The following is a 14,288-nucleotide window of genomic DNA, read 5'->3' as shown; positions in this document are numbered from 1 at the left end:
CGTGTTCTTCTGGACGCCGGGCAAAGCGGACAACATCACCGCGACACCGAACCAGAACCCGAACCAGAACGTGTGCCTGGCGAAGCCTTGATGACTTTTACAGCACGCACGCACGCATTAAATAAGTGACTGCACACACCTGACACAACGCTGCGGCGGCGGATGGATGGATGGATGGATGGATGAGAGATGACGGCACACAGACAGACATGACTGCATCCAGAGTTTGGGATGCTGACTGAGGACCTGAGGGAGGACAGAGGGGGGGCAGGTGCTGCCGGGATGCATCAGTGTTCCGCATGCAGGATGCAGGTGGAGAGGAGGAGGAGGAGGGGGTTTTTCTTTCCAGCTTCACCCCAACACCCAGTCCTGAGGGGGTTTATGGTTTTTTGTTTTTCATTTCACTGAACTCATCTGTCCAATGAGAGAAAGCCTTAGGAACACACACCTGGCATCTTTTAGGGCTGCTTCCCTCTGATTTGTGGCTGTGTGCCTGTAAATGTTGGTTATTCTGAGAGTCATGCTTACATCCTTTAAATCATGGATGGATTAGGTGAAGCAGGACTCCTGGGTGCAGACATGTAAAAGGTCCCGCACTCCTCTGGGACTCCCCGTGAGGTGTCGCAGGTAAACGAGTGCTGCAGTTAAATTTCAGTAATCACTTCTCAGGCTGAGTCCTGACCACTGAGAGCAGATATCACACTACAAAATGACAGATTGAAGAAGGTCCTGCATCTGAATGCCGCATCCTCAGCAGAGGTCACATTATTTCTTTATCGAACGCTGTCTGCTGAAGCTTTTAATGTTCCAGGACCTGGTGATTTTTCTCTCTTATGTGACTCTTCATTGAATGTGTTTGAGTTTTAGGTGGATGACGGGAAAAACCCTCTGGGTTCTGAGAGCATACAGTATGTTGCATGCTTTCATTTCTTCCATCATATTCTAAGCAAAACAAATAACAGAAAAATTAAGTCTCTAGATCACTCGTTATGATGTGCAGCTAACCAGAAACGGGGATTATTTTTCTGCTGCTCCTTCTATAAGTGAGATCACAGATGCTACTTCTTTAGATTACCCACCATACATTCAGACCATTCAGTCTGAGATTTCGGTGTCTTTTTCACACTTGTCCTAGCCTCTTAGTGTAAATCTAACCAATGTCTGTGCCCAGTTGGTCGCTCATTAGTCCATCCGTGCTTTAACTCTTTCACGTTCCTGTGAAAATTGGACCTCTCCTGCTCACTTCCAGCTCTGTATTTTACACTCTGGCAACCTGCTAGAGTAGCTTTGCATGATCAGCAGTTCAAAATAATCTTTATTTTTCCCACATGGCCTTGTTGAAGCCCCTCAGCTCATCAATTCTCTTCTAATTGGCTGCCCAATGCAAACAGCAGGTGGATGGGACCTGTACCTGAGAGCTCTCTCTCGCTCTCTATGACATCACAAAGAGCTGAGGGGGAAAAAACCGCCTGAACATGCACTGACCTCCTTATTTGAAACTTTGTCCGTGTTAAATATGAGCATCCAGCACTGGAACAGGAGATATATGCCAAAAAACCAGGAAAACCATAAGAGGTCCCCTTTGAAAATTCACTTTATACACCAATGCTCCACCTTATGGAAGCTTAGAAACCATGAGTGTGCCCTGATCCTTTAAACATCCTGGAGAACATCCCAGCAGACCCCTCAACCCCCGAAGCTGATCCCCGAGAAACCTCATTAGAAAACCCCACCAAAGAACTCTTAAACCCCCCACAAGAGTGCTTGAGCCCTAAACCCCAGCCTACAAACCCCTTCAGGAACCCCTGCAACTCCTCAAGGACCCTGCTCTGCACTAATGGAGACTTCTTTTTTTTCATGCCTATAGAGGACTTTCTGGTTTTTCTCTTTTTTCACAGCAGAATGCTGTTTTTATTCAGGTATCTAGAGGAACTTAAAGCGATACTGTACTGTAGCAGAAGTAGCCTAAATTGTGATCTTCGGTAGCTCGTAGCCGTACGAAATGCAAGGTGATCACTCTCAGTAGTTGCAGCAGTTTTACCTTTTTAGAGCCATCTTTGTTGTCTTGCACAGAATTACCGTTAATTCTCAATGCAGTGTCACGTTTGTACCTCTTCTTCTCGATGACACGTTTTGTTCACCTCACTTCCTTCTTCAGAATTTAGGCTAAATCTACTAGACTGTTTTATTAACAATGTAGCCTTGAGAATTTATTGTTATGATATGATAAACTATGCATTTATTCCAGTGTGGGTGTGTTGTCTTTCTGTCAGCAGTTGAGCAAAAACAGGCGACGGGGCGGGCAGCTTGGTGTCGTCCTGTGCTGAAATAACGCAGGGACATTTTACTGAAAAGGCCAAGCTGACGTCAGGGGAGTGCTGGCCTGCATCTGAAACAACACAGCCTCCACTTTCACTATAAATCAGAGCCGTTAGATACTCCAGATTACCTGGAAATAACACTTGTGTGAGGACATCTGGCCTCTTCAGTGTGAAAGCTGCTTGGCCCTCTCCTCACTGACCTTTCTCATGTTTATCTAAGTAGAGTGCTTTGGTAACCGAAGACTGTCGGTGGATGCTTCTCTGATGATTAAAAAGGTTGTCACAGAACAGGAGCAGGATGTAGTGACACGTCCTGTTTAATGTGCATCGTTTTTTTCTTTTTGGATAAACAGCATGTAGAGATCAGTAGGAGTAGGCCGTGCCGACATCAACCTGTGCTTTAACCTGTCAGACTTATAGATTGTATGTAAAAGTTGGATATAAACCACCGTGAGGTCATCCACCGATTTAGGATTCCATGTTTGGAAACCTAAAAATGTTATTTTTTCCTAACCATGTGCAGAAACAGAGATACCTGCTGATTATTTCTAAGCAACAGACTAAAATAAACTATTGACGTTCACTCACTTAAAGTGCAGCCCAAACTTCTTGCCTGGGCTGATTCACAGTCGACCATATACTTAGTCATATATTTGCATTAAAAATGCTCCATTAGGCATCAGCAGCACAAACACGGTGACGAAGTCCAGTTCAGTGACTGAGTGATTTAGTGAATGTGAGGCCCAACAGGACAGAGCAACTACAGCTCCCTGTTAATCAAAGTGGCCACACCCCTAATTTTAACCCTTAACAGTGTCCAGATAGAGGAGTTATAGAGTAATTCACCCACTGTACAGATGTTATGAGAGGCCAAAACTATTTGAACCAGACTATATGTATAATTGTTACCACTTTAAAGCCCGCCTCAAGTGGCCGTTAGAGGAACTGCATTTTTTTGCACCTCCGTGTTTTGCATTTTTATTATTTTTATTATATTCCCAGAGTTTGCAGAGTTGAAATGACTGCGTACCTTTCAGTTGGATGCTTTGCGGCGCAGGTGGCTCTTATTAATGCTGGAAATGTTCCCTCAGCGTTCTCTCCCACTATAACAGCTAGTAGAGTAGTAACAGCCAAAAAGATCACAGGTTGGATTTTCTATGGAAAACGAACTGTCCAGGAGTTAATGTACAGTAAGTGGACAGATTTTTCTGCCTAATAATGCCAAAATAATATTATTTATCACAGCTTTTCAAATAAAAATGGTTAAAATCGATATGGAGGAAAGCAGGAAGAGCACAGAGGAGATTTGTGGAAGCAGAGGATTGGCGTGACAGATGCTAAGAATAGATGTGGTGACCTCTAGAGCGAGCAGCCAGAAGGACAAGAAGAACTACCGAGCTATTATGCTGTGCTGTTTGAGATCACAGTGACTTCCAGCCATGATGCACCATTATGCACGCATTAAAGAGAGATGGTTGCCATTCTAAAACATTAACATCTTTCTGCAGCTATTACCGTAAAATGTTAGTTATGACAGTTGTAAATCACATTTTACTGCAAAGCTGTAGAGAAACGGTGGCAAAGTTTTTAATGCTGAGGCAGCAGGATCAGTCAGGGTCGCAGCTCCTTTCCCTCCTCCTGTCACGTGCCCCTGAGAAACGGGACTGAACTGCAGGCTGCTGCTGCAGTGTGACTGCACAATGGGCTGCGCTTAAACACTAAAACTTTACTGAGCACCTAGCAGAGCCATCCTCTGAAACCATCAACCCCCTAAATAAAAGTAAAACTGCAATTAATGGGAGTCGCAGAGCTAGACTTTTTTTTTAATTTCGGGAAAATAATAAGCTCTGCTGTGTGGTGCAGACCGTTAGAGTTAGTTCTGGAGTCTTTTTCCAGTGTGATGAGCATCAGCAAACCTCTTTCTAACAAAAGCCTTTATTGGCTGATCAATAGTCCAAATAAACAAAATCACACGGTAGCACAAAGTAGAATCCGATGGAAACGCATATAATTCAGACAGGGATAAAGGCCAGTTGAAGGCAATCAGGGAACAGAAGAAGCACAAAGACAGGAATTAAAAACACAACACAGCAGAAAACCAACCTAAAATAACCTCAAGACAAATAACTGACAGCATGATAACAGAGACAGGAGAGGCACTGAAACGCTGACAGACTGGGACACAGTGGGCAAACTGGGGACTGCAGGACAAACCGAAAATATCAACAAAGTCAAAGCAGGAAATAAAAATCAATTAAGCGTGAAACCTGCACAGCTGTCATGGTGAACACATTCAGAGGACGTTTTTTTTTTCTTTTTTCCTGCAACTGTGTGTCAATAAAAGCTAAAGTGTGACATTTTTCTGATGCTGCAAAGCATCCTTTTATATTTACGGTCTCACGCTGAATTATAATCAGCTGAAACACAGGACGGGCTCTCAGAACTAAAAAATGTCAGCGTGCGCTTCATCCCACCCATACAGCTCTTAACCCGCGTTTTCCCCTGGATTAGGAATAAAAGAGAAACACATGAGGCCAATAAGCAGCTGTGCTCGAGCCAGCTCGCTCTCATCACCGTTTACGCACACACAAAATCTCATCAGAGTGGGCTCCAGGGAGTTTCCTCTATCTATTATTTGTAGCGGCTCAGGGCAGAGCGTGTGACAGTGCGCGGGTCGCCGTGCCTCCCTCGATCAATAATTAAATTAACAGCTGAGGTTGTCAGCGCTTGTTCCTTCTCACAAGCTGCAGACGAGCCTCGCATGACTCAGCAGAGCTCGCCATCCTGTCCGAACCGCAGCAGCAACAAGCAGCAAAGGCCGTGCTGCATGCAGCCTGAGCCAGCTGTTCGCACATCTGCATCAGCCTCTGTGTTCAGTGATTCCTCCCTTTCTCCTGTCGTCTTTGCTCTCCATGCTCCCGAAACAGCAGCCCACATGGAAAAATGTAAGAGTCGACATTCATCATTCATTTATGGCAGTTTTAATCCGCAGGAACTGTGCACTTCATAATATTCTCCAAAATAGACTCAAAGCAGTTGGCTGATCGGTTTCTGTCATCGTTCTTAAACTTTCTAAGTGCAGAAAAGGCCGTTTTAGGAAGTGAAACATGAGATAACAGAATAGTTTTCATCATTACACTGATAAACACATAGGTCAGCTATTTCACTTCAACAGTATTTCACAGGATACAGCAAACATCACATGTTTCATGTTATTTCTAAATCCGGAGCTTCTAACTACACTTTATTACCAAAAGTATTCACTCATCCATCCAAACCACTGACTTCAGGTGTTCCAACCACTCCCAGGGCCACAAGTGTATAAAATCAAGCACCGAGGCATGCAGACTGCTTCTACAAACATTTGAATGAGTTGCTCTCAGGAGCTCGGCGAATTCCACCGTGTGACTGTGAGAAGATCCCACTTGTGGAACAAGTTCAGTCGTGAACTTTCCTCGCTACTAAATATTCCACAGTCAGCTGTTAGTGGTATGAATGCCGACGCTTCACTGGCTGATGAGCTGAACACGTTTTATGCTCGCTGCGCACATGGAGTGCACCAGTGAAGACAATGCATTCATCATCACAGAGCATGCCGTGAGGAACACCTTCAGGAGGGTGAACACCAGGAGGGCAGCAGGACCAGATGCAATCCCTGGCCGGGTTCTGAGAGCCTGCGCTGACCAGCTAGCACTGGTGTTCACAGAGATCTTCAACCTCTCCCTGTACCAAGCAGTGGTTCCCACGTGCTTCAAAGAGTCCATCATTGTCCCTGTCCCAATGCCACAATGATTACCGCCCAGTAGCACTGACTTCAATTGTGATGAAGTGTTTTGAAAGACTGATGAAAGATCACATTACTTCTTCACTTCCTGCCACCATTGACTCACTTCAGTTTGCTTACCGGACTAATCGTTCCAGAGACGACGCCATAGCTCACCTGCTCCACACATCCCTGAGTCACCTGGACACTGGCAGAGGGAATTATGTTAGGATTATGTTTGTGGACGTTCAGCACAATAATTCAATCTAAGCTTTTCACGAAGTTGACGGATCTAGGACTCAGCTCATCACTGTGTCAGTGGATCCTCAACTTCCTCACAGATAGACCCCAATCAGTGAGGGTAGGAAAACAAGTCTCCCCCTCCATCTCACTCAGCACTGGAGTGCCTCAGGGCTGTGTTTTAAGCCCCCTGCTGTACTCACTGTACACTTATGACTGTGTAGCCACATCAGACACCACCTCCATTGTCAAGTTTGCTGACGACACTGCTGTTGTGGGCCTGATCTCCAACAACATCGAGACGGCCTACCTGGAGGAGATTAGGAACCTGGAGACCTGGTGCCAGGAGAATAATCTCCTCCTAAACATCAGCAACACTAAGGAGCTGATCGTGGACTTCACTACAAAGCAGGTGAGGAATTACAAGCTCCTCATCATCAGTGGCACGCCAGTGGAGAGAGTGGACAGTTTCCGATACCTGGGTGTCCACATTGCTCAGGACCTGTCATGGTCCTGTCACATCAACACCCTGGTTAAGAACGCCCGTCAGCGTCTCTTCTTCCTCAGAAGACTCAGAGACTTCCATCTGCCACTGAGGGTGCTAAAGAACTTGGTGCAAGTCCAAAGCTAGGAAGATTATGATGGACCTCTCCCATCCCAACAATGGACTCTTCTGACTGTTGAGGTCTGGGAAGCACTTCTGCTCCCTTAAGACCAAAACAGAGAGAATGAGGAGGAGCTTCTTCCCCCAGGCTATTCGGGCCCTGAACCAGGTGTAGGACTGGACTCTCCCACACACATCACATCACCACACGCACTCTGGTTTTTCTTCTTGCACACTTCCTATAATATATAATTTCTTTTGACTAATAACATCTTGCGTAAACTGTTATTTGCACATTTTTATTGTAAATTTCTAAGTTGAAGCTGTAAATTTTTGTAGTAACCTGTAAATTTTTTCTGTAAATCTTACTGTAAACCTACTGTCATTTAATGGTCACAGCTACAAGCGTTTCACCTCATGTCATACTGTGTATGGTTGTGTGTGTGACAAATACAATTTGAGTTATTATAATACATTGGAAGCAACTGGGAATGACAGCAGCTCAGCCATGAAGTGGGAGGCCACAGAAAATTACAGAGTGGGGTCAGTGGATGCTGGGAGCGCATGGTCCGCAGAGGTCGCCGACTTTCTACAGAGTCAGTTGCTAACGAACTCCAAACTTCATGTGGCTTCAGATCAGCTCAAGAACAGTACATAGTCATGTGATGAGCAGCTGCATCCAAGCCTTACATCATATGCTGACTGCCACTGGACTCTAGAGCAGTAGAGACGGATTATGGTGTGGAGTCGTTTCTCAGGAGTTGGTTCCATACAACTTCATGCTCCCAGCTTTGTGGCAACAGACTGTGCACCAGTGCACCAAGCAAGGTCCATAAAGACATAGACAAGCGAGTTTGGTGTGGAAGAACTTGCCTGCAAAGTCCGGATCTCAACCTGATAGAAGGCTTTTGGATGAATTAGGGTGAATACTGACAGCCAGGCCTTCTCCTCCAGCATCAGTGTCATAAATACGCTTCTGGAAGAATGGTCAGAATTCCCATAAACACTTCTCAACCTTGTGGAAAGACTTCCCAGAAGTGTTAAAGTTGTTATAGCTGTAAATGGTATGCTGATATCATATGAAACCCTGTGGATTAATAATGGGATGTCACTGAAGCTCATACGCGTGTGTAGGCAAAACATTTAACAAATGCATCCTTCACAGTTTCAGTTGTGTTTCTTAATTGTGCTTCACTGGGGCATACTTTCTATTTATTTAAATATTTAGCAATATCACCTCAAAATATTTCATTAGTGTCAGAAATAAAATTTTCTGCTCTTTGTTTTGATATATATGCTGTGGGTACAGTATTGTGTTCATTCATCATTTCTTTATATTTTGCCTCCAAGTAGCCAGACTTTCTTGAGGAACAGATCTCCAGGCCAACAACAACAACAACAAACAACAACAACAACAACAACATTTGAAAAGGTCTGAAGATGCTTTTTGAACTCAATACAAGGTTTGGAGTTTAAAGAAATATTTCAGGAGCATTCTGAATGTTTTATCTTTTGCAGTATTTATTTTGGATGTATGTGGATTAGCATTTTTTTGCCGAGTTTTTGTTCCTTGTTTGCTTTTAGTGCGTGTTTCATGCTACATTTTTCTTTTGATTGTTTCTTTTCTTACCTTGAAAAATCTTTTGAGCTTTTACACCATGACTATTTCTGTTTTACTGCACAGGCATTTTTCACAGTACAAATGACAACAATAAATGTCTGACTTTATGGTTTTGCATTTACAGTCTACAGGCAGCAAAACCTGGAATTTGTGACGTCTTATGAAACAGGCCAGACTACATTTTACATTTCACCTTTGTCCAATATATATTTGACCCCCTGTTAAAGTAATTAGATGCCCAGTGAACACTGGAAGGATTGATGATGAAGTCCTGCTTTGTACCATCCATTCAGGGCTTTCATTACCTCATAAGAGGATGTAAACCAGCGAGGCGGCTCGACAAACTGCTGACCTGTGGATTCATTTAAGAAAGCTGTTTGAGCAGCTTCACATTTTAATCACAGAGTCCAACCTGTAGTCCCTCAGATGTTGGTGCCTTTACTTTCCTCCACACTTCTTTAATGCAGTGAAACATGAGAAAACCATCTGTTCTCAGTTTATAAAACACAGCTGAGATCTGGTTAACTATATCTTTTCCCTAAGAGTTAGAAACCACAATGAGAGGAAAAGCAGGAATTTTAAAGGACAAATGTGATTTCGCTGTATAAAGGAAATTAGTAAATATAGATTTATCTATACATGCAGAAGCAAAGCTGGAAAAGAGGAGCATGCTCAGCAAACACACACGTTTCCCAGGACAAACAAAGCCTGTAAATAAGCTGGAGAGACACCAGAAAATGAGCAAAGTATTGATCCAAATCTGCAATGGGACACAAAAAAAGCTGCTACTTAAAATGTAACAAATTTGCTTCCACTGCAGAAATAAATGATCAAACTCTCGCTGAAAGAAACCTCTAGTTATATAAATTTCTGCTAAGGCTGCAAGTGAAGTTATAATCAGCTGATTGTCATTAGAGGTTAGCAGGTTAAGAGATTAATGTAGGTTTTTCCTCAACAAATTAATACAGTAAGCAAGACTATCTAAATGGGAAGATGTTTCCACCGAGAGAAACTCTCAAAGGTGACCTTTCCTGCTCATTTCCAGCTCCGTGTGTTTAGGTTTCAGGGACATTTAATATGATCACCAACTACTGTAACAGTAAATATATGATAGAAAATAAGGGTGACGTGATAGTTTCATCTCCAGACAATGAAACCGGGAACAGAAGAGGTGTATGCACTTAGTATTGGCAGAAGAAATCTGGTAAATGCATCATATGAAAATTTGCTGTTCAATAATAAAACATTCACAGAAACGTACGTCTTTGAGAGTAAAATAAAACTTCACAGTTTAGTTCACAAATTTCATTATTATTTTTATCATTTCTGAAACTAATAATGACATGACTCTATTAGTGTGTGGGGAACAAAAAGAAAACTGTTCCCTCTCTCATCAGGCCTTTTTGAAAGCCCCTCCCCATGATGAGGACGCCACAGAGCAAAGCTTGAGGGAGCAGTGTGTGCATTTGATCACTAGGGGTCAGTGTTGTGCAGATGAAACTGCAAAGAGACTGAGGTAATATCCTGGCTTTTACAGTGATGAGGGGAATGTGGTTAATGACGTAATGGTGTCGTTTACTTGTTTTTAAACAAGATTACAAATGTTTTTAAAAGTTGCAATTAATTCTCAATGTTAAGTAAAAATTTACATAATTATAGATTTACATTTTTCTTTAGTAGCTAAAGTTGAAAAGTGATACTGCAGAAAAATATGTTCATCCATCCATTCATTCATTCATTCATTCATTCATTCATTCTAATCCAGATCAGCCTGATGCTGGAGCCTGTCACAGGGTGAGAGGCGGAGTACACCCTGGACAGCTGGCCAGTCTATCACAGGACTATTATACATTATTTAATCATTTTTATTGAATTCTGCTTCACTGATGTTGCTGGTTGAGGTCAAGCTATCATAATGTAATTTACCCTGTTGTGTAGTTAAATCTGTAGCAGCACAGGAAATTCTGATGAGATCATCATATACATGGAAACTAATAACTTGCTGCTGAACCATGAGTTTACATGGTTCATGGAATATTTCACTCTTATCATATCAACTAAATAGACATGATTTTACGTGGAATCAAATATGATCAATCAGTATATACTAGAAAAGATCTGTAATTGACAGTATGTTGCATTTACATTTTCTGAAGTAAAACCATTAACTTTATGTTTGTATAGTCAAAAATGTTAGATTTTTTTTTATATATAAACCCAGTTACTAGTTTAACAAACTGGTTTATTTGCGTAGTAAATCATTTTTTCACATTATGAATGGACTGAAAATACAAAATATTGCATAAATTACAAAGTAAAATTCAACAGTACTTTTCTCTTATTTTAATTGGATTAATTAGTTGGACAGTATTTGAACTTATTATTGGGTAACATTGTTGTTTATACAGATTTAAACATCTTTATTAAATATAAAAAGAAATCTGTAAAAACAGACATTTTTCATGTAACTTAAAAATATCTGTATTTTAATTTACATGATTTTATTTTTTTTAAATACAACAAAAAATTGATTATTATTGTACATTTCGGGGGATTAATTATTCTTTGATTAATACAAAGAGCTTTTTTTGTATCACAGATGTGATATAGAAGCTTAATTTGTTTTTTAAAAGTCTCTGTCTTCAGATGGCAACATAGCAAAATCAGGGCTTTCAGTGGCAGATTAATGAATATGGTTGTTTATACAGTTCTAATTCATCTTAATGCCAAACAGAGACACTTTCTCTGGGTCGTTCTCGCTGCACTGCAGTGCTGCTTGGCATCACTGGGGTGTTTTTTTCTGGACGGTAAGCATACTGTTGCAGTCCCCTTTAACAAACTCGTGAGCAGCTCTGAACCAGCTGTGATGGAAATGGTGAATTCACAGATCCCCAGAGTATGCAGATGTGTTATTCTGGGATAAGGTGAGGATGTTCTGTTTCAGACACAGCTTGTCTGGGCTGTTCTCACTGCAATGCGGTGCTGAAGCTCAGCAGAGAAAAACAGTTCTTCTTTGTGAATGTTTAGCAAACATTTGCTTTAGCTGCTCTAAATTACCCTGAACTATCCCTCTGTTGCCCTGAAGCTTCTTATGGATGATCACCTCCACCTGCAGACTGTCACATATCTGCACTCCTCACTGTGCAGCTAGCTCTCTCCTATCTCTCCGCCCACCTTCCTCGCTTTCCTCATCTCCTACAGCAGCAACAGCTGCAACGCGATGACTTGTCCCTGAACTTATACTGAGGAATGATGTCGCTCCAACTTTGCCTGGCACAGAAAGTCAAATTGCATCCAAGTATCTGTTCTCAAGGCTGTAGTCCCACCTATCCATCACCACCTCTGCATCACACAGGGCCCAATAGGAGCCTGGCGCTGTATCAGCAAGTTTTGTTCCCGTCTCTCCTGGTGAATCATCAACCAACCCCATTTGCCACAGTTTTATTTACTAAAGTTAAGATAAAACCTACCATATGAGCTCATAGTGAGGTTGTTTGTCCCTGTTATTGATTGAATTGTCTCTGTTTTATCAGAATTTACTGCATATTCTACATATTAATGCATGTACGTATGTGTGCCTGCATTGCTTGGACATGGTAGATTAAAAAAACAAAACAAAACAAAACTAGCCACCCCCCAAAAATATATTTGACAACATGGTAAAACTGGAATTTCTGTTTTTGGTGTGGGACCCCAGTATTTTTAGTGGCCCTCTATGAAAAAATTCTGGAGGTGCCTCTGCATGAGACTCCATCAGTCCCGCAAATATGACGATTGGCTACATTTGTAAAACAGACTGTTTTGTACCACTGTGTTTAGTCACTGTAACATTAAAACACACTCTACTGCCATGAGATCAATACATTTCTTCTAAAAATTGTATTTTTTTGTTTGTTTCTCTTGTTGTAACCTTACATTAACTCTCAAGATATAAACTTAGACAATTCTCTTATGGAAAGCATCTTGAAGTGGTTAGCAAAGGGGTTTACTGAAAGGTTCAAATTCCCAGGTTGGCTGAGACCTTTCTGGAGGTTTGGAGTTTAGATGTTCTCCCTGTGCCCTCGTGGGATCTCTTCTGTTACTCCAGCTTCCTCAAACAGTCCAAAGACATGCATGTTAGGTTAGCTGGTGATTTTAAAGCAGCTGGATGTAAGGTATATGGAGAGTGCAGAGCAAATCTTTGTCATGCCAAGAAGAAGCCATATGTGAACATATCATTGTGTTACAGCAGCGGGATAAAGAATAAAAATAGTGCAGTCTACCGGTGGGCGGTAATGTTTACCAACCACAAAGAAGAAAAAAAAAAGCCGAAGAAGAGTCGTCTCCCGGTAGCCCGTCGCTAACTCGGTTTCCATGGAGATTGGTTTCAGTTTCCCGGATGTTCCAGTTTCCTCTGTTCAACATGGCGTCGGGAAAGTAAGACTTCGGCTAATATCACACAGTTTGCCCTGAAGTTAGTCCGCTCCCGCCCTTCTGATTTTTGGAGAGTTTCCAAGTACGTCGCGGGGTCGGCAGAAAAAGTTTTCCTGGGACATCCCTGGTGAGTATCCCCGCGTGGCTCTGACTTCGGTTACCGGACCGTGCTGTGGGTTAGCTTGTGGCGCGTCTCCGCTCCCCGCTGAGCCGCTAACGGAGGCTAGCGTTAGCTGCGCTCTGGTCGGTCCGGCCAGTCCGGGTGTGAGGATACCGGAGCAGCCTCCTTGAGTCTGCTCTCCTTGTGTTTGTGTGTTAGCTGATGAATCACTCAAAGCGTAGACTAAAGCGAATCGTGTCTGAGCTGTGGAAAAAAAATCTGAGGGCCACTTGTGAAAGTTGTTAAACAATTAAAATGTGAAGCTAACTTTAGGTTCAAACTGTCTTTCTTTGCTAAGATCTCATAAGCTCACAGGATGGCTCATTTGCACACCCAGGAGACAAACGGGTTCTGGTAACTCTGAGTCTGCTAGTCTGCTTTCCGATAAGTTCAGCTGGTTCCTGATAATCAGGATCACGGTGAACTTCCGTTTTCACCTGTGAAGGAGGACTGAGTTGTTTGTGTGGGCAGGCTAAAGCAGGAAAATAGGATATTAAGCTGCTCCCTCTCTCTCTCTCGTGCATGAATGAATTCTCCTTTTTAGTCTCTTTTTCCCCTCCCGCTTCTTTTCCTCTTGGCTGGCGGATGTCATGTTATGGATTGCATTTGTGTTGTGCTTCATGAGTGTGCAGTAAGAGGAAAGGGGGGTTTGTGTTTGTAAGGTCGTGCGGTTGGTGCTGGGCACACCATACATTCCTGGGATGCCAGAGAAGCTGTATGAAAGGGTCATTCCTCTCTCTCACATATGCACCATTCCCAAACAGCAGCGGGAGCATCTACATCATATATGGCAAAATATTCATCAGGAATATTCACGTGTTAAGTTGCGAGATGGGATGCAGCTGCAAGACAGCTGATATCCATCTACTAGTAAGTGAGATAAACAGTTAAGTTTATCTGCTGGAGAGTTCAAAGGCAGTGTAATGAAAAGGTGAAAGTCTTTTAAAAAGATGTTAGTGTTTATAGCACAGAAGTGGGAACAGATAACAAGAAAAGTACATTTAAATAAACTGGGTACATGAGGGTAGGATTTAGGCCAAAGTCTTTTAACAGTATCAGCTCAGAATTTCACAATCAGTACAGCCATATTGAAAAGTTATATTTTTGTTAGATAGTAGCTAACTGACTAATATCTGTAATTACGACAACTACTACAACTATTGTAA

At 42.4% G+C, this 14,288-nt stretch overlaps 1 protein-coding gene across 2 annotated transcripts in view; it reads left to right on the top strand.

Annotated features, from left to right (window-relative positions):
* The first annotated feature begins 11,124 nt into the window (after positions 1–11,124).
* pak4 (p21 protein (Cdc42/Rac)-activated kinase 4) overlaps positions 11,125–14,288 on the top strand; it is a 52,561-nt gene continuing 49,397 nt past the window's right edge. The window contains exon 1 of one of the 2 annotated variants that reach the window (XM_082503883.1): positions 11,125–13,089. The gene's annotated coding sequence lies outside the window, so the exon portion shown is untranslated. The remainder of the gene's footprint in view (positions 13,090–14,288) is intronic. The other variant, XM_082503880.1, reaches the window with a different exon arrangement.

This window comes from Aulonocara stuartgranti, assembly GCF_965226115.1.
Source record: "Aulonocara stuartgranti genome assembly, chromosome: 14".
NCBI lineage: Eukaryota > Metazoa > Chordata > Actinopteri > Cichliformes > Cichlidae > Aulonocara > Aulonocara stuartgranti.
Note: the sequence above shows the minus strand (reverse complement) of the source record. Positions and strands in the feature narration are given on the sequence as shown.